At 34.1% G+C, this 22,439-nt stretch overlaps 1 protein-coding gene across 5 annotated transcripts in view; it reads left to right on the forward strand.

Moving 5' to 3' along the window:
- Positions 1–22,439, forward strand: part of LOC147066754 (serine/threonine-protein kinase MARK2-like) — a 275,440-nt gene that overhangs the window by 103,472 nt on the left and 149,529 nt on the right. Inside the window, exon 1 of one of the 5 annotated variants that reach the window (XM_085954158.1) lies at positions 4,638–4,865. The exons of the other annotated variants lie outside the window; for them this stretch is intronic. The gene's annotated coding sequence lies outside the window, so the exon portion shown is untranslated. Of the gene's footprint in view, positions 1–4,637; positions 4,866–22,439 lie in introns of those variants that run through there. 5 annotated transcript variants of the gene reach the window in all.

Below are 22,439 nucleotides of genomic sequence, written 5' to 3' on the forward strand. Positions count from 1 at the left end.
GGCTGAATGTGGACATGTGGTTGATGTCACTTTATCTATTCTTTACTCAGTTGCCCTGTCGCAATTAAAAAATGTATTGATTAAATATACAAAATTGCTTATAATCTTTTTCTTGACATTTTGTGGTATCGTATGGATGATTTTTAAACAAACCACAACGTTCTTATCAAGCGGTTCGCAGGATTCTTATCATATCGTATTTCTTGCTCATCATTGGTGTCATCTGTTTTTCTAATTAATTTACGTATAATTTTAGAAACAATATTATTATAAATATCACATGATAAAATAATGGGAATTGTTGTCTATTTAATGATTAGAAAAAGGGTTTATGATAAATATTTAATTCGATGTCAATGTTTGTATTATAAAACGTTTACTCGTTAATATTATCAAATAAGTTATTCTATTAAGTATATATATATATTTTGAAATACAATTTTTTTAATTAATAGAGTCATATCTTTGTGATACCGTGTAATTAATGGTATTAATAGTTATTGGCTATTTTTTCATTCTCTCTATAATCATATATATATCTTGCTCGCTTTTGGAAGAAAATTTAAACATGTTGTTTTTCCGTCAAATGCATGTATTGTTCGATTTAATAATATGCCCATAATCGCTCTGGATTCAAACACATTGCAAAGCAACGTGTAAATTTTGGGATTTGGTCCCGCAACTAACGATCACTAGTCCATCTGTCACTAGATGGGGGGAGGGGGTAATTGATGAAAGTCGAATTACTATCATTATAATTTGTGAGATTTGTGGACTATTCCATAGGAATTGGTTTTAATGACCCGGGTTTGTATTCTCGAATAATGTATGTAGGTAATTTGAATTTAATAATTTATTAAAGATGCCATATTGATAAGTAGACAACATCGTTCAGATTGTACTAGCAACAAATCAATTTATTTTGTGGTTGCCTACAATCTCATATATAAATCGCAAATTTCACTGCACACATTGCACTAACAGAGTTACATACCTTTTTAATCCTGTGAAATGATTGCAATTTTTTGGTCCGATTTGGCACTTGCGAAGAAAGCTCGACGCCAAAATCGTTTGCCAAATTCGAGAAATTTCATCGTAAAAAGCTTCCAAATGTACCGTAATGTACCCAGTGTGAAAATGTGTATTTTTTGGTAGTACGTTTTGTATGCCAGAATAATCATCTGGATTAAGCTAGTGTAATCTATGATAAATCAGTATGCATTTCATTTACCTACAACTTTGCTCATATTATGTTATTGACATTAAAATATCCTAAATCTCTTTCCTCCCTATAAAGTATAATATGTACTCCATACAGGCTGCGTTCTATAATAAGATGAATACAGCCTTACATATTCAAGACCATCTTCATGGCATTTTTGCCTCAAAATTTTTGGATGGTGAAATTTTGTTTCTAAGACTTTGTACTTACTCCTTATCTTAGTTTGCCAATTTATAAATATCGCAGCGAGGACGAACGGTCGTTTGTATAATTAGTGAGATTTGTTGGAATGCCTTATTATAAAATAACAGATTTGCGCTCACTTAATTTGCATATGAAGCGACACGCATTTGGAACCATGCTTATTTAATTATTCATTTTAAATTGAAGTGTTAAATTTCGCAAGCGTTATCTATTTAGGTACAATTAATTTCGTCTTGTCAGAAGTGATTAAAAGAAATTTAATAAGTGTGGCGTACGCAGCACTTTCCGTTTCTTTATTTAACATTTACAAGTTTCCCTCTTCACGCTAGCTTCGCCGACCGTGGAGCAGCACAATCTTGGTGGGGCTGACTTCCGCAAATCGCTCCAGTTACTTCGTTTCTCGTCAGAATTTCGCGTCCCGTGTCAAGAGTGGTTTTGATTCGGACAGGATTTGCTCGCATTTCGAATAGCACTTAACGACGGTAAGAGAACGACTGGAAAATTTGAAAATGTGCAATTAACAAATACCATGACTAGAGGATTATCGCGATTTCAACCAATATGAAAACTCGACTTAAAATTTACATTATTGATTTGAGTGGTTTTCTTTATACTCTCAGATATATCAGATACACTATGATGGACGATGATTAAATTGAGTAAAAAGTGGTGTAATTACACGTTTCTAATCATTAATTTAATTAAAAATTAATGCTGCTTTGAAATTTTATTAAATACATTATAATGCTTCATTAATACAGGGTTATTTAATATAGGAAATTATTAAAAAAATACCAGTAATATTTATTTGTCAAATATTTGGAATTGTGTTATCTGCCTAACATTCCCCGTACTCCATTCTTGGTTGTAAATGTGCTCGTGGTCAGAAACCATTTCATAACCCCCTTTTATAATAGACTCCAAAATAAATACCTATATAACCTCCCACTGACGGACAAGCGTATTATCAAAACCATTGCTACCCATGGCGTGGATTCTAATTCCAAATTTTATATCCTTCACGAACTGACCTAGGTAGTTACTTGGTTTCGTTTTTATTTTGACTCATTCAAATTGATGACATAAGTTGGGAATTTATTTATTTTACTCTATGTTGTATAAGTATAACATGATCTATGTTGTATTATTGCTTGTGCCATATAGGTATAATATAAATAGTTTACTTATTTAAATTGAAACCATACTGCCTTCAACCTAATATGCGTTCTTTTCTTGTTTGCATTCTACTCTATCGTAATAGGCTTAGTTGAAGTTTCGGGATTTCCAGCGTGTTCACTGCGTCATTTGCGTGATATTCTGCAAACCCTGTCACCCCTAACGAGTCAAGATCACAAAAGGGCAACTGTCTAAAATGAGGTCAATACCGAATCCCTTGGCCCGACCAGATGAGATCGGATCGAACAGATATCAAAACTTATTTTAATTATACTGCTTCTCAATAGCCACTACCCAACCCTTTCCTTCCCGTACATTGCAAAGCCAGCTGTCGAGTCAAAGACTTATCTGTAGGCAGCATTACGTTTACATTTCACATACATTATATTGCAAATTTTAACTTCAATCACTATCGCTTTTCACCCGTAAATTCCGTTATAATGTTTTGCTCTCTTTCAATATTACTAGCTAATTAGTTTGTGTTATGATTTGCCACATCTCATCCTTTAATAATATATTATACGCAAAGGTCGACAACCTTCTCCTCTCCCCGTGGAGGACGCAATACAAATTTTGAAAAGCCAATTGCAAATATATATATTTAACTGTAAAAGCTTAAAATCAAAATATATTAATAGTGTCACACTAATATAGCTACAGAACTAAACTATTCGTATTACATTTCGCCATAGTACCGAGATCAAGAAATAATGCGTTGTTCGTCGAACATTGTAGGAATGTTCCAATTTTATTAGATTAAAATAAATAAGAACATTAATTTGATACTTACGAGCACCTACTTGCAAATCCATCCACTTCTGAATCATATACGATGTAATTGTATTTTTAAATTATTTATCTATCTATTTATTTTTCTTCTGTCTGTCTCGTATTCCGCTGTGGTACGACCGACTGCATACGTACAAATTTCAGGACGCGAAATATTATAGGTTTACGTTTATTGATTACAAAAAACATGTCGTGTCCCTTGGCACTTCAACGAGATACGACTTAATTTTCTTCTACATTTTCACGTAAGTGTATATTCTATATTTGTTTTCACTCCTGCAGCTTTATTCAAACTTACCGCGTGTGTTCCAAAAATGGTTGTATCTGCGATAAATGATATCTCTATTGTTCGAATCCGCGATGGTGCGCGGGTCGCGAGATCATTAAATATTCCTATACGCTTTACCGTCAAATAGTGTCTAGGTATATAGAAATCTTATTAATTGCATTGTGAATAATATGTTTAAAATATACTTACGATTCCGTACAATTACTTTCTAGAGTAAGAAATAATTATCTGGAAATAATATAATCACAATAGTAAATCATCCGTAATTTGCAAATCTATTGTTATTTTATAATATGAATCAAATAGTTAGATACGTAATTACCAATAACATTTATTTTTTTGTAATGCGCATGCGTACTACAAAAACGCGCTGCGGTTCTAGTTGCGCTTATACCCCGTTTATACGTGCATCGATTTACTGATGACAGTACCTAAGTATTATCGTGGCCATAACAAGAAAATGTGTGGGTTAACATGTATTATCCTGCAGTTGGCAAGATTGCATGCTTGAATGTAAAAAGCTTGGAAGCTTCTGAATTGTCTTGCGACAGTAGAGATTTTTTCGATCTGCGCCTGCTCAGTGTAACGATAGTGGCGAACCTGCTGGCAAAAAAACGAACTAGGAACGAATTTTCAGGTTGACCGATTATCACTACCTGTCAAATAGTACCATGAATTAGATAGACAGTCAGCACTTTTACGTGTAAACAGTTATTGTCACGATAGCTTTAAATACGCATTATTGCTGCCAGTAAATCCGTGCACTTGTACAGGCGCTATTAGTAACAAGCTGAAGACTACTCGCTAATCTCAGCGCGATATATTGAACTCGCGGTGGGTACATCGAATAAAGCTGCAGGCGTCCACATCCTTGCTATAAGCACCCGCTGCGCTTACATTTTGTGCACGAAATAATAAAATTGGTAATCGCGCCAAGCGGAGCGGTGCGGCTCGGCCAGTAGACGGAACCAGCTCGCGACGCGCGGACGTCCCCGTCTAAATTCTGCGTCGGCGCGCCCCGCGTTTTCCACTTTTCATTCACTTTCCCATCAAAACCTTGCCCCAAGGATCATAATTATCTCGATCACGTATGGACGGTGTCATTTCGTTGGCTTCGCATTGCCGTAATTTTTAATGTGTGTGACATCGCGTTTAAAAAAAACTAAAAAGAAAACACGCCGGCCTGTGAGCTGTTATTTGTATATATATATATATAAATGTGTGACATTATTTATCGTTTTCACGTCCCAACTTTCCATTTTACCTTTTCTTCCGTTACCTACTGTATTGTTTTTCATTTTAGTAAAAAAATCGGTGCACGTTTTCTACTATAGCCTTTTAAACTTATGATTTGTTCAGTAACATACACCAATAATTGTCTATAAATTACCCTTACAAACGATATAGATCTTGGCTTTATTTATCGTCTTTTCTGTACAAATTTCTATTCGAACTATTAATCAATCCGGTAAATATGTTGATAATTAGGAATTGTTGATGATTTTATTACTTAATTAATCCAAGGTGTGTGCAATTAAAATTGTATTAATAGTACCAACATATAATATTTTCGAATCATTTCGTTATAATAATGAATTTGAAATTCATTGTTGTTTTATGGTCCCACTTTCCCATTCGGACTTCGTGTTTAATCTATCGCAGCAGTTAGAACGTAATTTTGCCAGTAAACTGAAAGAAAAATAATTAATCAATACGATATCACGTCAAATTTAAACTTTATTTCCGTATTGGAGATAGGTACTTCTTCAAGCTAAGATAAACTAAGTTCGTCTTCAACTATTGCAAGTTCAACTACTGTATTTATATTTAGAAAAATAAATATCTAAACTCGATTACTCGATAATTGATTACCGTTTTATCGGAACGTTTGTCAACCACGCAATACATTGTTGTGTATTGTAAGATTTCAAAGATATTGAATCTCCCCACGCAATTCCGTACTCAAGATCTGTATATATATGTACAAGTGCTGTTTATAATGTGTTTACAAAATCTGGTGAATTTAAATTTAAGGTGTAACTAATAAATTGTTGTGTTTAAGCTTTTGACATAATATTAAAGTGAAGTGCATACATACAGTTATTTGAACGTGGGAGGAATTTCGACATAATTATTATTGATAATATGCCGATTTTATGTGAAGTGATTTATATTATTATGTATGTAACGGATGTGTACAGAGTACAGGATTATTCAGTGGCAAGCTGCACTACATTGTATGATATCACTTAATAGACTGGTCACAGTCATTACTATTATCACATCACTATTTCATCCCCTAACGGCCTAGCGTTTTGTTGTTAATTGTGATAGGTACTACAGCCGACGTAAGTTGTCGCCAATTGTAGCCGCTGTCTTGTTATTGAGAAATAAAGGTACCTAGGCCATTTAGCAACCGAAATTACTATATAATATGTACTTATAAACCAACTTATACTATTTATATAATTTTTGTAAAGCATTATTCCTCCAAGTAAAATAATTGAACTCAATTAATAGGCGGTATTCTTCACAATTTAATATCACGCAAAATATCTCTTGTGGCGATTTTACTTAAAATTCGTTGTGTGTCTTTTAGTGCGCATCAATGTCGAAAAGTGAATTTCTAAGTAAATAAATACATAAATAATCATAATGAATTTATTTGTTAAATCTGCCTTTAACGCATAACGCATCATTTAGTTGAATGTAATTTCATGAAATATTTCATATTTTAGACGCGTGCACCATAGCCGGGAAATACACATATACCTAATTGATTAGCATAATATATATTCCGCTAATATTTTCTCAAATATATTCTAATTCTCAATCGAAATTATCAAATAACTTTGTTTTCACAGACGAACATAACATTGGATCTAATATTTCTATCGTTAGTATAATATTATTATATATTTATTTATGGTTGGTCGCCGTGCGCACAAATTTGTATTGTTGGCTTGGAATCATTGTCCTTCGCAGCCTGTTGAGCTGATATCTTCCTTTGATTGAAGCATCCTTAATTCTCTCGCCGGAGACTAGAATGGCTTCACGCTCCTGCTTAGCTTCACCATAATTTACTGTGGTACATACATCGTTTTATGATATTATTCTATGCTATCCACCAGGTACAAGCTGCTATGGTATTTTTCATTTACCGATGTCCATAGCTACTATACAGTCATTCTATAAATTCTAAACTGTGCTGTATTTCTCTCTTGTCCACGGGGAGTAATGTTTTCGCGACATAATTATATTTTACTAAAATGTGACACCACCTAATCTCGTCAATCCTTGCGTATTGCATATTATGAAGATACCCTACTACGTAAACCCAATTTTCCTTCGACAGACCCGGCATTTTGTGTAGGTCTACCCCTAGTCGAAGAATAGATCCAACTGCTTCACCGTGGAAAATATATATTTATAATGGCCACGGCAATAGGCTGTGCGGGTATGTGTATGAAAAGGTTTTGCTCGGCGATTCAATTTGTTGCGAAATTCAACGTTATCCGTAGAATGGACGGTAAACGTTTATTTATTATATTATGTGTCAGCATTTTGCCGTATGTACGATGAAATCAAGTCTCTTTGAGAGCGTTGTCATAATAAATAGTTGTACAGTTGACAGCCTGACGCTTTTTCACGTAATCGAGTTTGCATCACTGTTGTGTGCTGACAGCCAGTGGCTTTCGTGACCGGTCGAAAGTTTTCCACTTGCCTAATACTGATTTAACAATAAATTGTGCCAACAAGTTAATGGAATGTGACAAATTCTCCTGAATATTATTATTTAGGGATTTTCCTAATACAATCGTTTTTGAAGACAAATTTAATATCGCGTATGTCTTATCTTTTGTACTCCATTTTACGTCTCAAAAAAATGACAGGCGTGCTAGAACTAGAGTAAATTATACAAAATTTCCTTGCACGTGCTACGATTTTTTTTAAATGTTATTTTATTTGCGTTTCTTACTATACCCACGATTACGTATAAATATTTTTTAGACTGGTTCCATAATAATAGAAAGCGATTTGTACTCCATTTTATTTTAATCATTTTAAAATTAAATATTTATGCAATCAGCAATGTTAATTAGTTATGGTATAAAATGAAATGGAAATTCAACTAACCACATATTCTGTAAAGTCATAAAATTAATGTTAATAGTTTATAATGTATGGAGGTGGAAAGAGCAATATAGATAGCATGCTGCAATTGTATTACATGTGTAATGTTAAATTGGGGTTTTAAATTGTTTGAGGACACTGTCTTCGGCTGTTGATAAATAACCACAGCCAAAAGGAGCGACACAATGGCGCTCGGGTGTTCAATTTTCCGGGGATTACCCGGAAAAATGTGTACGCGGAGGCTTTTCTTGGGGGAGATACCGCGGGTTAAAGAAATCCCACTTTTATTAAACGACGAACACACCTGGCCGGGAAAAGCGAACTTTTTAGAAATATCGCGACATATTTTATCTTCAACCACTTCAGGGACGATCTGCTTTACTGTTTATGTTTATTGAATGCGTATTGATTTTGTTCACTATACAAAATGTAGGGACCGATTTCTTGATATTGATATCGGTTAAGTTAAAGAATGACCGGATATCAAAACAGATAAATAAGATAGAAATGCGAATTCCAGTCGCCATAGATCTATATTGTGAAGGTAGTTTTCTCTATGACTTAATGAGGGACTAACCATTAAACGCATGGCATACAAAGCCATTTGAACGCCCCCAAAAATATTTAATACGCTTTTCGTTTACGTGGCAAACCTCGATGCATATTATGATGTATGATACAGACGTACCTACATAATAATATGTATACAAAATAACATATTGTAAAAAAAATACGTGTTTATGTAAGTTTATCACCTTTCCTTACACCCGAGAATCATACTTTCTTACAACCACAATCAGCAGAAGGTAACTCTTTTACCATTATTTTTGTTTTTCCCTATCCGTAAGGGGTAGGCATTTATCTACTTATCTATAAGAAATATAGCTGTTATCTAGATGAGAAGAACTTCATTAAACATTATGATTAGATACATGACACTAGTCAAACGTAATTTTCCTTTTAAGTGTCAATTACATTCACAGAAGTCATCATCATCACACGCTAAACTATATAATACCACAAAATACATAATTAGGATTACCTGGGTGTGATGCGGTTCGTTACTTAATTTTCACACTATTACAATATTAACAGTGTTTTTGCTCAATTGGCAATCTGTTATGAAGAAATGATTTAAGTTAGCATGCAAGCGTTTCTATTCTAGTTTCAATTTTTACCACAAACGTTCAATACCGTATTGTCATAATGTGTACGAAAAGTATTTCGGTGCATTTTCTATTCATTTTCAAAATAATTGACAGACCTAAATAACCAACATACCAAAGAAATTATGTGGTTTTATATTAAACTTTATTTAAGCATTTAAGGAGACAATAATTCCCTGGACTAGTCGAGTGGTATGAAAACTTGGTTGTGTTTGATTCAGATAATACCGTAATTAGTAATCATTGAATAATAAATGACATGTCGACGTTTCAAAATCAGTATCGAGCTCTTACTACTAATTACCATACTGTTGCAATGTGTCCGTACTTACTGACACATTTTACAACTCAGTATTTGGTCAACTCATAAATTCTAACATCGATACTTTTCATTAGCTGACTTTGAACCTTTAATTTCTTATCGAGAAAAGAAACTGGAATCCGACATGTTATAAAATCAACCATCAAAATATATTACCCATCGATTCAATTGACTGTATTTCCCAAACTAAAGAGCCCACGTAACTTGGAAAAACTGTATACCTCTCTCGAAATGATCATTTTTACACCTTATCATAAAATGCCCAAAGACCACAGTGTAATTTTTATTGTATTTAGAAGCAGTGCTCGGAAAATTCTCGACTTGATAATATGCATTTCATTTTGTTTTTTTGGTTTATTTTCAATAACACGATAGCAGTTCACTTAATTAATTTACTTGTGTGACTGATAGACACCGTTTCTAAAAAATGAGGTAGTGGCAAAGGGTATGGAAATCCAATAAAAACAGAGTACACTAAACTTTGTTAGTCATATTAGTTATTTGTTTTCATTGAACTAAGAATACAAATTGCAAATAGTATTGGTTAGTATTTAAAATTAAATTACTGATAGCCATTGATATAATATGTTCTAAAATAAATAATCGATAGTCCAGTGGCCTTTCATCTGGGGGCTCCAGGTTGTATTCCCGATGATGACACAATGATATACTTGTGATTTTCTTAAAGCCTGGGTATTTGTGATTGTTTCAATTATATTACTAAATACATTACTGTCATTAGGACCTATGTTGCCCTGTTGTAGTTTTAAAAGAGTTTAAATAAATAATGGTTTGAAAGTTTTAGGGCTGTTTTTATTCTGCCCACCTCGGAATCAAAAATAGTGGAATGTCCTATCTGTATATATCGACCTAGTCAATAACTGAGTGATACCTACTAGTCTTTTATATTGTTCGGTCTGAATCTATTTCACCGTGCTGTGATCTGCCCACGGGCGCAGCGGTCGATCCGATCGCTCGCTATTTTAGGACAGGATAATAACCGGTATTCCTTCCTTTTGGTTCATCTTTTAACCCTTGGGACGTTAGGGAAATTTGTATGGAATAATAATCTATACACAAGACTGGGTAGAGACGTGCCTCACATTTGCCGTGTTAAGATAACTACATCTCATCAATCATCACGTTTGGTTAGTTTGCTTATGAACCGGTCTTTGTTGGAAACTGTTGACTGGTTACTAGGAATTGTTTTAGGAATAAGTCGTTTCCATTACTCTATTGGTAGGTACCTGATATTATTGATATCGAAAATAATAATTATTTATTTATAAAAGATACGTTGAGCACATAACTAATTATTAATTCAAGACGTTCACAACATGACATTTAGAATAGAAAGTACAAGTAAATTAACTAGAGAAAATAACAAAGCAAAAAATTATTTTATGGAAAAGATAAAATAAAAAACAACAATAATTTAACCAATAATATAGAATTTTAAGAACAATACATAATGCATCGCTAAAAATGTCTACATCTCTAGGGAGTGCATTGACCAGCCGCACAGCCCTCGCTATTTGTACCTGGTGAGCTTCAGATGAGGAAACAGCTTATGTAATGTAATTGACGGGTGCATAAAAATTCAAATTTTATAGTCATGAGGAACAGTAACTCTCAGTCCATTATTGTTTGCTGATGAAATGTTACTACAGCACTCAACGGGTAAAGAGGAAAAATCGTTTGAATGATTGAATTAATTCCTGCCTTCCGTTGAAAATTACAAAATCACACGCTCGTCCTGGCTCTTATTTTCTTATGTTTGGGAAATATCAAGCAAAACAACTCAGGAAAGAATAATAATTCTCTTATACTTTTCCATTCTAGTTTTCCCTTATAATAGGTAGGTACAAGTGTGTTTCTCTGCAAAAATAACTTTACTATACCTAAGTGTAAACCTAACAAACTTGTTTTCTCAATTTGTTTTTTAATGTACCTACTTCTGGAGAATATATTATACTATCCAAATCAATACCGATTTATAGAAATAGATTCGCGCTGAAACTGTTGAGAAAATATATATATGTGTATATTTTTCTCCGAAGGCGCCTTTTGGGCTGCGGCTGACCCGTGGAGCGCGGAATAAATCATTGTATTGTTTACCAGTCATCACTCCTAAGTGGCTGGATTAGTGTCGTAGGGCTGGCCACCAATGCCTACGTTCGATACCACGTGAACCTAGTGATTGATTGAATAATTACCTGTCGATTATTGTAATATTGACTTGGTTTTTGTCGGTCTAATGTTGGACGGTTTTTGTGAATCAGTAATGCGACTCTACCGCTTACCCAGCGGTCGGCAAATCGTGACTCGCGAACTACATCTCCTTGGATGACGCGCGCGGTTATTCAGAATTATTGAATTTAAAAATAAAACTAAGTTCCTTATTTCCAAAATTTAATATAGTTCCGCCAAGGAAACGATTAACGTTTATTAATTCAGGATTGCTATTTTTAAGCTAACGAGGAAAGAGTTTGGACTTTAAGTGTAATTATGTAAATATGTAGCGAGAAAAATGCAATCTGATTTCACAACACAAGTGGTACCTATGCTATAAAATATGTAAGTACATAATGATTTTAATATGCGGGTGTTCTTCCTCTCAAAAGTTTATTATAGCCAGTAACACCTCTAGTTTATACAAATATCAGACTTTATATACGAGGGTGGGTCAATAAGTCCTTAGAAAAGCCGACAGGTGGCGCGACTAGTACTGCAAGCGGTTTGTTTTCATGCAGCGGCACTACCGATTCAGTATGCTGCGAAGTTTCAATCAGATTGGTCGGGTTGTTGTGTGTTTCTCGTACATTTAAAAAAAAAATTTGCTTGTGGAAAATGGAAAATGGAGAAAATTGAGTTTAGAGCTGTTATTAAACATTTTAATATAAAAGGGTTAACAGCAAAGGAAATAAAAATGAGTTGGATTTAGTTCACGGCATATCTGCTCCTTCACTTGCAACTATTTATAACTGGTTAAATGAATTTAAACGTGGTCGTACATCAACAAAGGATGAACCACGCTCAGGACGTCCTGTAGAGGTGACTACACCAGAAATGATCAATAAAATCCACGATATGGTGTTAAGTGACCGAAGATTAAAGTTGAGTGAGATAATTGAGGTTACAGGGATCTCAAAAGGTAGCGTCATTTCTATTTTACATGACAAATTGGGCATGAAAAATATTTCTGCAAGATGGGTGCCGCGTTTGCTCACAGTCGACAATAAACGCAGTAGGGTGGTGGCCTCTAAAGCCCTGTTGTCGCTCATGCAACGCAATCCGGATGAATTTTTTCGTCGCTTTGTGACTGTAGATGAAACATGGATACACCACTATACTCCCGAGACGAAAGAACAGTCAAAGCAGTGGATTGCGAAGGCAAACCATGTCCAAAGAAGGCGAAAACCGTAAAATCAGCTGGTAAGGTTATGGCTACTGTATTTTGGGATGCACGTGAAATTATTTTCGTTGACTATTTGGAAAAAGGAAAAACAATAACAGGGAATTATTATGCATCTTTATTGGACCAGCTAAAAAACCAAATTGAAGAAAAACGGCCTCATTTAAACAGGAAAAAAAATCCTCTTTCATCAGGACAATGCCCGTGTTCACACATGTTTACGATCAATGGCTAAAATTGAAGAATTGAAGTTCGAATTGGTCGACCACCCACCGTATTCGCCAGATTTAGCCCCCAGTGACTTTTTCCTTTTCCCAAACTTAAAAAAATGGCCAAGTGGACAACGTTTTTTTCAAATGAAGAAGTCATCGATCGGACAAATGCTTATTTTGAGGACCTTCCGAAAACTTATTTTTCTGACGGTTTAAAAAAAATTGAGAAACGTCTAAGCAAGTGTATTGAGCTCCAAGGAAATTATGTTGAGAAATAAAAAAAAAATACAAAAATAAAACCTGTTTTAATGCTTTTTTCTAAGGAATTATTGACCCACCCTCGTACATTGCTATTTAATCTCACTTTTCGGAGCTGCCCAAATTGTATAAACTTAGTTTTTTATCCGATAGTTATTTCGGTTCCAATATCATCAAGAATGCTTACGGGCCCTTTTAATTAATTTTGTAATTAACGTGTTAATTTGCACTTAAAGGTAATTAGCAAAAACACAATTTTGTGCGGCCCGTAAGCATTGGGTTAAGAAAAATAATGAACACCCAATTACAACAATAAGCTTGTATGTAAAATTAATCGTTTACACGTGGTAGGTATTCCATTTCAGTTTTTGAATATTATATAAATACGATAGAGCTCTATCATCTTTTACAATATAATATGCTAATATACATAATATTTGTATCACTATAATGTGTGTGTCTAACAATACTTTGTCCGTATCATTACATTATCTCATTTTGAGGCACTATTGAGGTTTATTTGTTATTTTATCATATTTTTCTATTTTTGTGTATACGTAAATGTGTATTATTTACCTCTCTATTAATGGGCCGGCAAATTATGTTATTATGTTGATCGTAAGCGGGGGACGCCTGCTAGCCCTAGATACAAAACACTAAAAAGGCTATATTCGCCTCCTATAAAAGTAGCCTTATTGTGTTGTTTTGGCAGGCGTCTCGCGGCACCCGATTTCGATTATTTTTCTTTATTTATGTTACGGAGGAATTTGGATTTGTCTGACTGGTTGCGTTTTATACCTATGTGGGTTAAGTTAGTCGAAGAATAATAAACCAAATAACGTATTTTTGAAGTTATACTTAATACTATAATATACTTCTTTTGGGGCGAGAGTGAAATTGAGAGCTGCGCGCGCACACCGTTACGACAGTATGAAAATACCTGCGAATCAGTCAGCTTTATACAAACGCAAGTTTGATAGTTGAATTGTTCTGTTGCCTAGGCAACGAATTTATTATTGTCGTTCATTTGCGATCCTCACGTAAACAAACGATTGAATGTCAGAGTGACAGTTGTTACTTTAAAAATAAAAACAACGAGAAATAACAAGATAATTAAGAGCTAGAATAAGAAGAAAGGATAGTCGAAGAATCTAGGTTGTGACAAGTTTTTTTTTTGTTCCGCCAAAGTATAACTTCTAACGCGCGTACATAAGTACACGCACAGATTTTTTTTTTGACAGTGACATTATAAAACGATCGCTCTACGTGCCTCTCAGGCATACATATCCCACCGAACGGCTTCTACGTTTCCTATAGCAGAATGGTTGACAAGTGACCGGGCGTTTAATCGCTGCTCTCGGTAGTTCATGTCGGCGGAGGCTCTGTGTACCACATATTATTGTGTTTTATTTTAGTTTATGTACCTTTCTAGATTTAGAGACATTTATTTGAAATAATAAAGAATTTCTGCATTAATTTGCTACCATACCCATTACCAAGTTATACTACGTAATGCAGGCATGTGTAACTTGTCTACTTGATTTGCCTTCTAGGTATGCTTAAAGGTAGGTCGTCCTATGTAGTGTAATGTGATAATGAACTAGGTACATAGTTTATTTAGCTGAATAAATAGAGCATCCCACGCCTGACTATCGAGTTGAGTGTTACAGGTCCACGACCTGCGAAAAGACCACAGTCATTTTTTTGTAAGTGATCTGATATCGTCCTTTTGGCGAGTGGGACGGTCACTCCTACACATTGACAAATAAAATTTCATGTGCACATTTTTATACAAAATACACAGAACTCACCGCAACGTCAGTGGGGGCATTTAAAATATCAATAGGTAGGTAAATTTTCTTCCTATTTTGGTTTCTCTATAAAAATTACTTGACTTAAGTGCCATTCTTGTATGAAAGACAGAGACAACAATCAAGGATATCCCGACATAGTGGTCCTATCACACATTTAGAATCATTCAATATCAATATCACACATTATTGCCCAACAATTTAATATCGAGCAATTAGCGTTCAATTTGAAATTCGTCTGTCATTATTCGAATACGACAAGGTGTGTTCCTACTATTTCAAGTTGCTAGGGATACTATTTTTGTGAATTTACAACTGATTATTGGTATTGTGACATGTGATATTATGGCTTATGATCCTATAAAAAGTTTGCATATGTTTTGATAATTAAGTATATAAAAGATTATAGATTCTATGTTTTAGATTTTTTGTATCTGATAATATTAAAAATACACATAAATTTCATTGTAGGCACAAGATTGAATGAATAAGTTAATACTAAGCTGACTGCGTATCTCTGTTGTCTCTTGTATTTCGTTGCGCAGTTCTTCCAACAGTGTTTTCTAAAATATATTATATACGAGTACCTACCTCACGGACTATTGATCGATCTGTAGTAGTGAATAATTAAGTTTTTTCTAATATTGAACACAACACATTTCGTTTTGTTCAAAGCCTTCCCGTCCCAAAGAATGGGTAGGCGTCGCAGCCGCCTTCAAGGGTACAATAAATAATAGGCGCGATGAAAAGTTTTAATTATTGCCCCAAAACAATGCATACCTTCTGACGCAGACGTACGAAAAAAAGACAACTAAATTGATTTTCGTATTTTCACCGCAATGTTTGATAAAATACGCTATTGACTAGCATATCTATTGCTTTTTGAAATCGTATACTGCGTTATCAATCAAATCACCCAACCATAATGTATTATTTAATTGATAAATTGTATTTTTATTTAAACATTATTTTCAAATATTTTGCTGCGAATAGAGAAGAAAAATTTTGAATCATTGATTTTTTTCTCAGTCGTTGTAGTGCATTATACTCGGTCAAAAGCTTACATTAAAACTATGTATATTTTATCCTTAAAATACCACATATAAAACAGATGAGTTAGTAGCAGTATGTATATACATTTTTATAATAAGTATAAATTATTTTAGTGAATAATGCCTCATTTCGAAAAAAATGAAAATGTCCTCGCATGTCTCATAGCAGAATTACGTAGTGCGTGAGTCTGAAATGCTACCTTTCGAACAAAGTATTATAGTTATGTATTATTTATGGCCGGCAGGCATTCGGAAAAATGGTTTTTACGTTGGTTACAAAGAAGTAACTTGTAGGTGTTGAATCGATGGAGTTATTTAATCTTCCCATGGCATAACGTTATTTGTGAATTTCAGAGAAATGGTTTGAAATAAATATACCGATCTAAGTTTTTTCTTCTATTCCATTTACAATGATTCTACTCTAATTAGTACTAAATATGATGATTGAACCTGTAGTGGAAGTTGAAGATATTGATCAGATTTACAGAAATTGAATAGATACCTACTGTTTTAGTCGTGAGTTAAAATACTACATGTATTTGTTCTATATACCAGTGCTCCGCAATCTTTTCTCACCCACGGCACACTAAAGTTCTTCCCCGAATTCCACGGCACACCACGCGTAAAACAATTTATACACGAAAACATGGACCCCAGGCTAGAATCTTCGGCGCCCCCACCTCTACCTATCGCTAATGTTGAAGACAGTGTGATACTTTAAAATAGCGTTTTTCAAATGGTGTTCGAGGTAAAATTAATTGTATTTATTCTATGTTTAGCGATTTTTTGTATTTATTTGTCGAGTATTGACAAAATAATGATAAATTATTGTATCCCACAATTGTATGTTTTAAAAATAATAATATCAGCGAAGTGGAACATCGCCGCAGGCGACTTTTTTGCTATTAGAGCAAATTTGTAATTTGTGTTTATCTCGCTTATCTGCTTGACCTGCCACGCCGCCCCCCTGAGCCTGGGCCCTCAGGCTAGAGCCCCCCACCTTGTGTTGGACATGCACCAAAATTACATTACATACTTATGTTATGTTTTTTATTTGATAAATAATTAAATATACATAACTCAAAATGAAGAACCAAATGTACATATTCCAATGTATTTGTATTATCAATAACATAACTAATTAATGTGATACCTGATCTTGTTCCAATGAACGTAAAATTTTAATATATTTTGACTTGATATTTGAAAGAGCAACCCGAAGTTCTTGGTCAAGACCCTTCTAGCAAGACTGTATATTATTTTTAATTATAGCTTGAGTTGAAAAACTTTGCTCACCTAGATATGTCGTAGAAAATAGGAGCTGAACTGTGATAGCCTTGTCAAAAATACGAGGATTTTCTTTATAAACCGAAAAACAGCAAATAGCCAATGGAACATCGGCGAAGTTCAGTTTTGTTTCTCAATTTAAAAAAATTACTCTCGAATTTATAGGGAAAGCGCTTCCATAGAACTTTCGTCATTGGTTGCAAAAGGGTTTCGGATTCAGTCGTATTGATTGTATGAAAGTAACGATGAAATTTCTTTTGAAGCAAAGTTACTTAAATTTTTTTGAGACGGATCCAAAATTAATTGCTAATTTTCATTGGTGGTCTGGTAGGTCCTTTGGTACATTTGTAGAGATACTTGTCTTAATTCCTTCTAATTTATCAGATCAGGTTCATATATTTTCATTATGACCTTGCATTATTTTATTAAGTTCATGCAGGTGCTCAAATGTATTACCAGCCATGTACGCAAATTTGGCTATTAAGTAAATATTGTATAATATACAAAATTATTTGTGTTTTTTTTTTGAACCATTGCTCCGCGGCACACCTAGCATCGTCTTACGGCACACCGGTTGCGGAGCACTGCTATATACAATGGGGTATCTCATACTTACTTGATTTTATATAGATTTTACATTATGTATACTATCATTGCTTGTACCTAGAGTTGGGTTTCGGGAATTCTCGAAAAAATTTTGAAATTTTCCATCCCGAATCTCGAGAATTGAAATTTTTAACATTTCGGGAAATCTCGGATCCCGAGAATCTTTTCTCGGTATTCGAGATTTCTTTATTATCAAATATTAATCGAAAATACGTTTTTCTATATGAAAAAAGTGGACAGAAAACACAAAACGTTCAAAGTTCAAACTGATCGGGGCATTTAACACAATTAAGCCAACGTCTTCTCAAAATGAGCGCAATTTTTGCAATATCAGGGAATTTTGTGTCTCAAAAGCGTACTGATAGGTAATGCTTTGAATTATTTTTGTTTTCCTACTTCTATTTTGTTTGTCTTCTTACATAAATAAAAAAAAACATTTTTTTGAATTTGTCTGTTTTTACACTGATTTTAGGATTTTTACAGTTTCTTTTTTTAATTTCCCGATATCTCGAGAATTAAAAATTTTATCATTTTTCATTTCATCAATCTCGAGATTGAGATTTTGTCGGGAAATACCCAACTCTACTTGTACCTACATACATGTTAATTTTTTAAACCTGTTCATATTGTGTTGCAAACATTTGACCACATGTATTGAACTGCGAAAGCCTTTCATACTTCTCAATATTGTGACGGAAAACCTTATACATATTATGTTAATAAATCATTGTCGTACTTGTTTGCAATACATATGATATTATCTACTCGTATTTAACATGCGAATCTCGCTCGGAATATACATAAATACAATATATCTCAGACTTTTAATATTATCGTGTCGTACGTTTTTCATGTGTCATTGTCATAATGCGTAGTTGATTATCATCTATCCAGCCGTTCAGAAAACCCGAAGGCAGCGAACTCCTACTCCGTGGAGGAAATATTATTTCTCTGATTCGGGAGTTCAATTTTAATGCCATGCGATACCCTCCCCGATTTGCTTCGCTTCCTGCAACATATAGATTAGATATTATAATACATACTTGCCTTTATTTTGCTGGTATCTACGTTTTGATTATCCAGAGCCGAGCCCTTCAGTCGTGAACTTATAATATTACGTAGTATGCGGACTATTTTATTAGAATCCGAAGGAATGTATTGTTTTATGTAGGCAATGGATTTTCGGCTGATGCCCACGATGGCCGTACGGATACGCGTCAGGTCTAAAATACTAATTCAATTCAATAAACTAATTCACTTGTTATTTTTTAGTGTGTGTATTGGACCCAGAGTATTGACCTAATATGTTGAGCAAGTTGATAACATCAATGTATTGCAACAAAGAAAATCTGTTAATAAAACCTCCACTATGCTGAGGCCCATTATGATCTTCATATGATTATGAAAATTAGTAAAAAAAAAATGTATTATCTTTAGCAATTCGCTTAGCCTCCTTTAGATATTATAGAATCAAAGGGGAGGACCACAATACTAGTCAATTGACGTAGGTACCAAATATTAAAATAATTCTTTCATCACCGCTAGTCCCATGATTTTGCAAATTAGTCAAGAGTCTTTTTAACAAGGAATGGTTGTTTAAAATATTTACCAAGAAGGCTCTGGAAAAAAATGATTACGAGATTCAAACTAATATTTTATTCATTTCTATGAATTCTAATTTATTATTTACTAAGTCTCTTTAATTTGCACTATAAAGAAATTTGATATCGGTCTCCACATCCTAATTAATCCCCACTATTTACAATTTTTCATTAAAAAATCCCATTCCTTATCAATTGCAATTTGTGAAAATTACCTGCCATCTCTTCGTCACATTATGTTACTCTCTTTCGCCCCCAGTTCCATTATAATAACAATACACGTGTGTTACAATAACTGAAACATCGATGTTATTATTCTGGAAACGTTATGTGTTGTATTATAAAGTATGGCAAAATAATATGTAGGTTGCTATTTAGTTTTCAAAGTTTACTATGTTTTGACTTAAAATTGACATCGATCGCATAACGTAATTCTAGCACAATAAGTACGCTCATTTTTGATTACCCTGTCTTGATGCGATACTCGTGATGAGTCTATAAGATACATCAGGCCGAACTTGACGCTGAAACAGGGTCCTCCATCAATCATAGTAATACTAGCATTCCTAATCGCAACTAATTGAGAAGAGCAATTTTCCACTTGAGTAGTAAACGAGCGGGTCACTCCAGCAGCAGCCAGCGGCATCACAGTGTCTGCTTGCCGTGGGTCGGACGATGGTCAGCCACTCGAATCATCTGGTCACTGCGTGATGACACTGATAGCATGGCCATATATGGAATAATCATTTCATAATATTGAAACGTATCATCATACGTGTTATTCTTAAAATAACAATACGCAATACTTATCTACTAAGGATTGCAAATCCGGGATTACGATATATTGTATTTGTTTATCGTAAAATCCCAGGATGAAAAATGCTGATAAACAGAGATTTCTGAATTGAAAATAGAAAATTGTTAACTTGCGTAAATTGTGATTTAACATTTATAAAATGATTTTCTCAATATTGATCGGTATGTTCGACATCGACATCGACATATTTATATTTCATTAAATAGGCTATTTTAATAAAAACTCCAACGTGTCTGTCTAAAATATACCTACCCACCAAATAGTTTATATGTTATAGAAAGATGGCTCTTAGAGACTGTCCTTAAAATCTTAACATAGGTGGGAATAAGAACATACTTAGTGAAACGGCAAATAATTTTCAACAATAGGTGGAACGTATTTTCGCACTCGTTGCCAATCGGAGAGCGATAGTCTAGCTGTGAGCACGTAAATTTGTTTGGTGATGGCGTCAGAGAAATATATTCTTAAATCGTGTAAAGATGACTAAAAAACGTTACGCATTTACTCGAAAAAGAAAAGATGTCAATGAATATATTATTATTATTACTAATATAATAATAAACATAACATTAAATCGACGCATCTTGAATTTGTATGTCAAATTATGTTTTGTTCGTCACGCGTCGTTTGCACAATTTGCGCGTCGCGTAGTCACGATATTTTTAGACCATGCCTCAGCTGAAGTATTGCCTTACAGTAGTACAATATAATAATTATATTACATTAACAAAAATAATTCCGGGATTGGAATGTCTTCTACCGATTTATGTGACAAAAGCTGTTTTATTTTATGAACTGATTCAGTACTTGTACTCGTTGATGTGTACTTACTTATCTTGGAAGTAGATACCTATAACATATTCCATTTCACTGAGATGTTTGCTCACTCCCATTCCCTTTATAACCGAAGAGTCTTGAGTGCACTTTGTATTCTTTTAAAGATGTGTCTTCAACTAAGTTTACGAGGTTACTGTGTAGGACTGTAGGGCATGGAAAACTATAGGTACTTAAACTACTTGTGCTGTTTTATTTAAACGACAATCGTTCTTCTACGACTTCAGTATATAGAATTATAGCTACGTCCGATATCATTTCCGATCATTTGAAAGTGTAATAATTTATTGCCGGCTCAAGCCAGTTATTATTTTTAACCTTTGGCACTCACTCACCTTCTCGTCTATTTCCGAACCGTCAAACTATTTCGGTTTTCATGAAAACACTTAGCGCAAACAGTTTTTTCACCTATTTGGCATTTATAGATTGCAGGAACGTGAATATCTTTAGCAGGTTGTCCGGTGATATGTTGATGATTTGTTGAGATGTTCGCGACAATTAACCTTGCACCACTTAACAATTTTTTTTCGAAAGCGAATGTGCCCGGTACCTACATATTATTTATAAATAAATATATCCGTATGATTTGTTGATGCCGCTTGTTTTTATGACAAATTACACCGTGTCCGGAAACTTGTACGTTTGCAGTTCGCCGTACCACACTTCACCGTGAAATGTTTATCGGAAATATATGGCCGTATATTAACGACCGTCCAGCCTCTTTGTGTCGTATAGTACCTACTGACATAAAATTCATGTCTCAATAAAACACGGTTCTTGTCGGTTTACACTTTACAGGAAGCCAGCAGCAAACAAATTTTGAAAATAGCCAATATACTGAATTGTTTTGTTAGGTTTTCATTCTTAAATTCATGAATTTTGCCAAAATCAGCTATGGAAATTGAATTAATGTTCATTTTGAATCTAATAAAATCAGAAACAATATACCTAGTATACAGTCATCTCTTTCCGATAAGAAAGCTCACGGCGAACTGCGCCACGGTGAAATGTTTGACGGACAATTTACATGTAAGCAAATTACACGGGCAGGTTCTCATGCCGATCGTCCGTGGCGATCACCCTCGATCGTGTATGTTACTGGATCGTTTCCTAGAGTCGTGATCAAAATAAATAATATTCTCCCCAAAAGAAAAAGATGCGCGTAAAACATTAAATCTTGTGATAATTGAATATTATTTAATAAATTTGTCGAAAATGTCTGAAGTGGTATTAGATAATTGATG

This window comes from Rhyacophila brunnea, unplaced genomic scaffold (genome assembly GCF_057557595.1).
Source record: "Rhyacophila brunnea isolate RB1 unplaced genomic scaffold, BYU_Rbru_1.0 scaffold_4, whole genome shotgun sequence".
Taxonomy (NCBI): domain Eukaryota; kingdom Metazoa; phylum Arthropoda; class Insecta; order Trichoptera; family Rhyacophilidae; genus Rhyacophila; species Rhyacophila brunnea.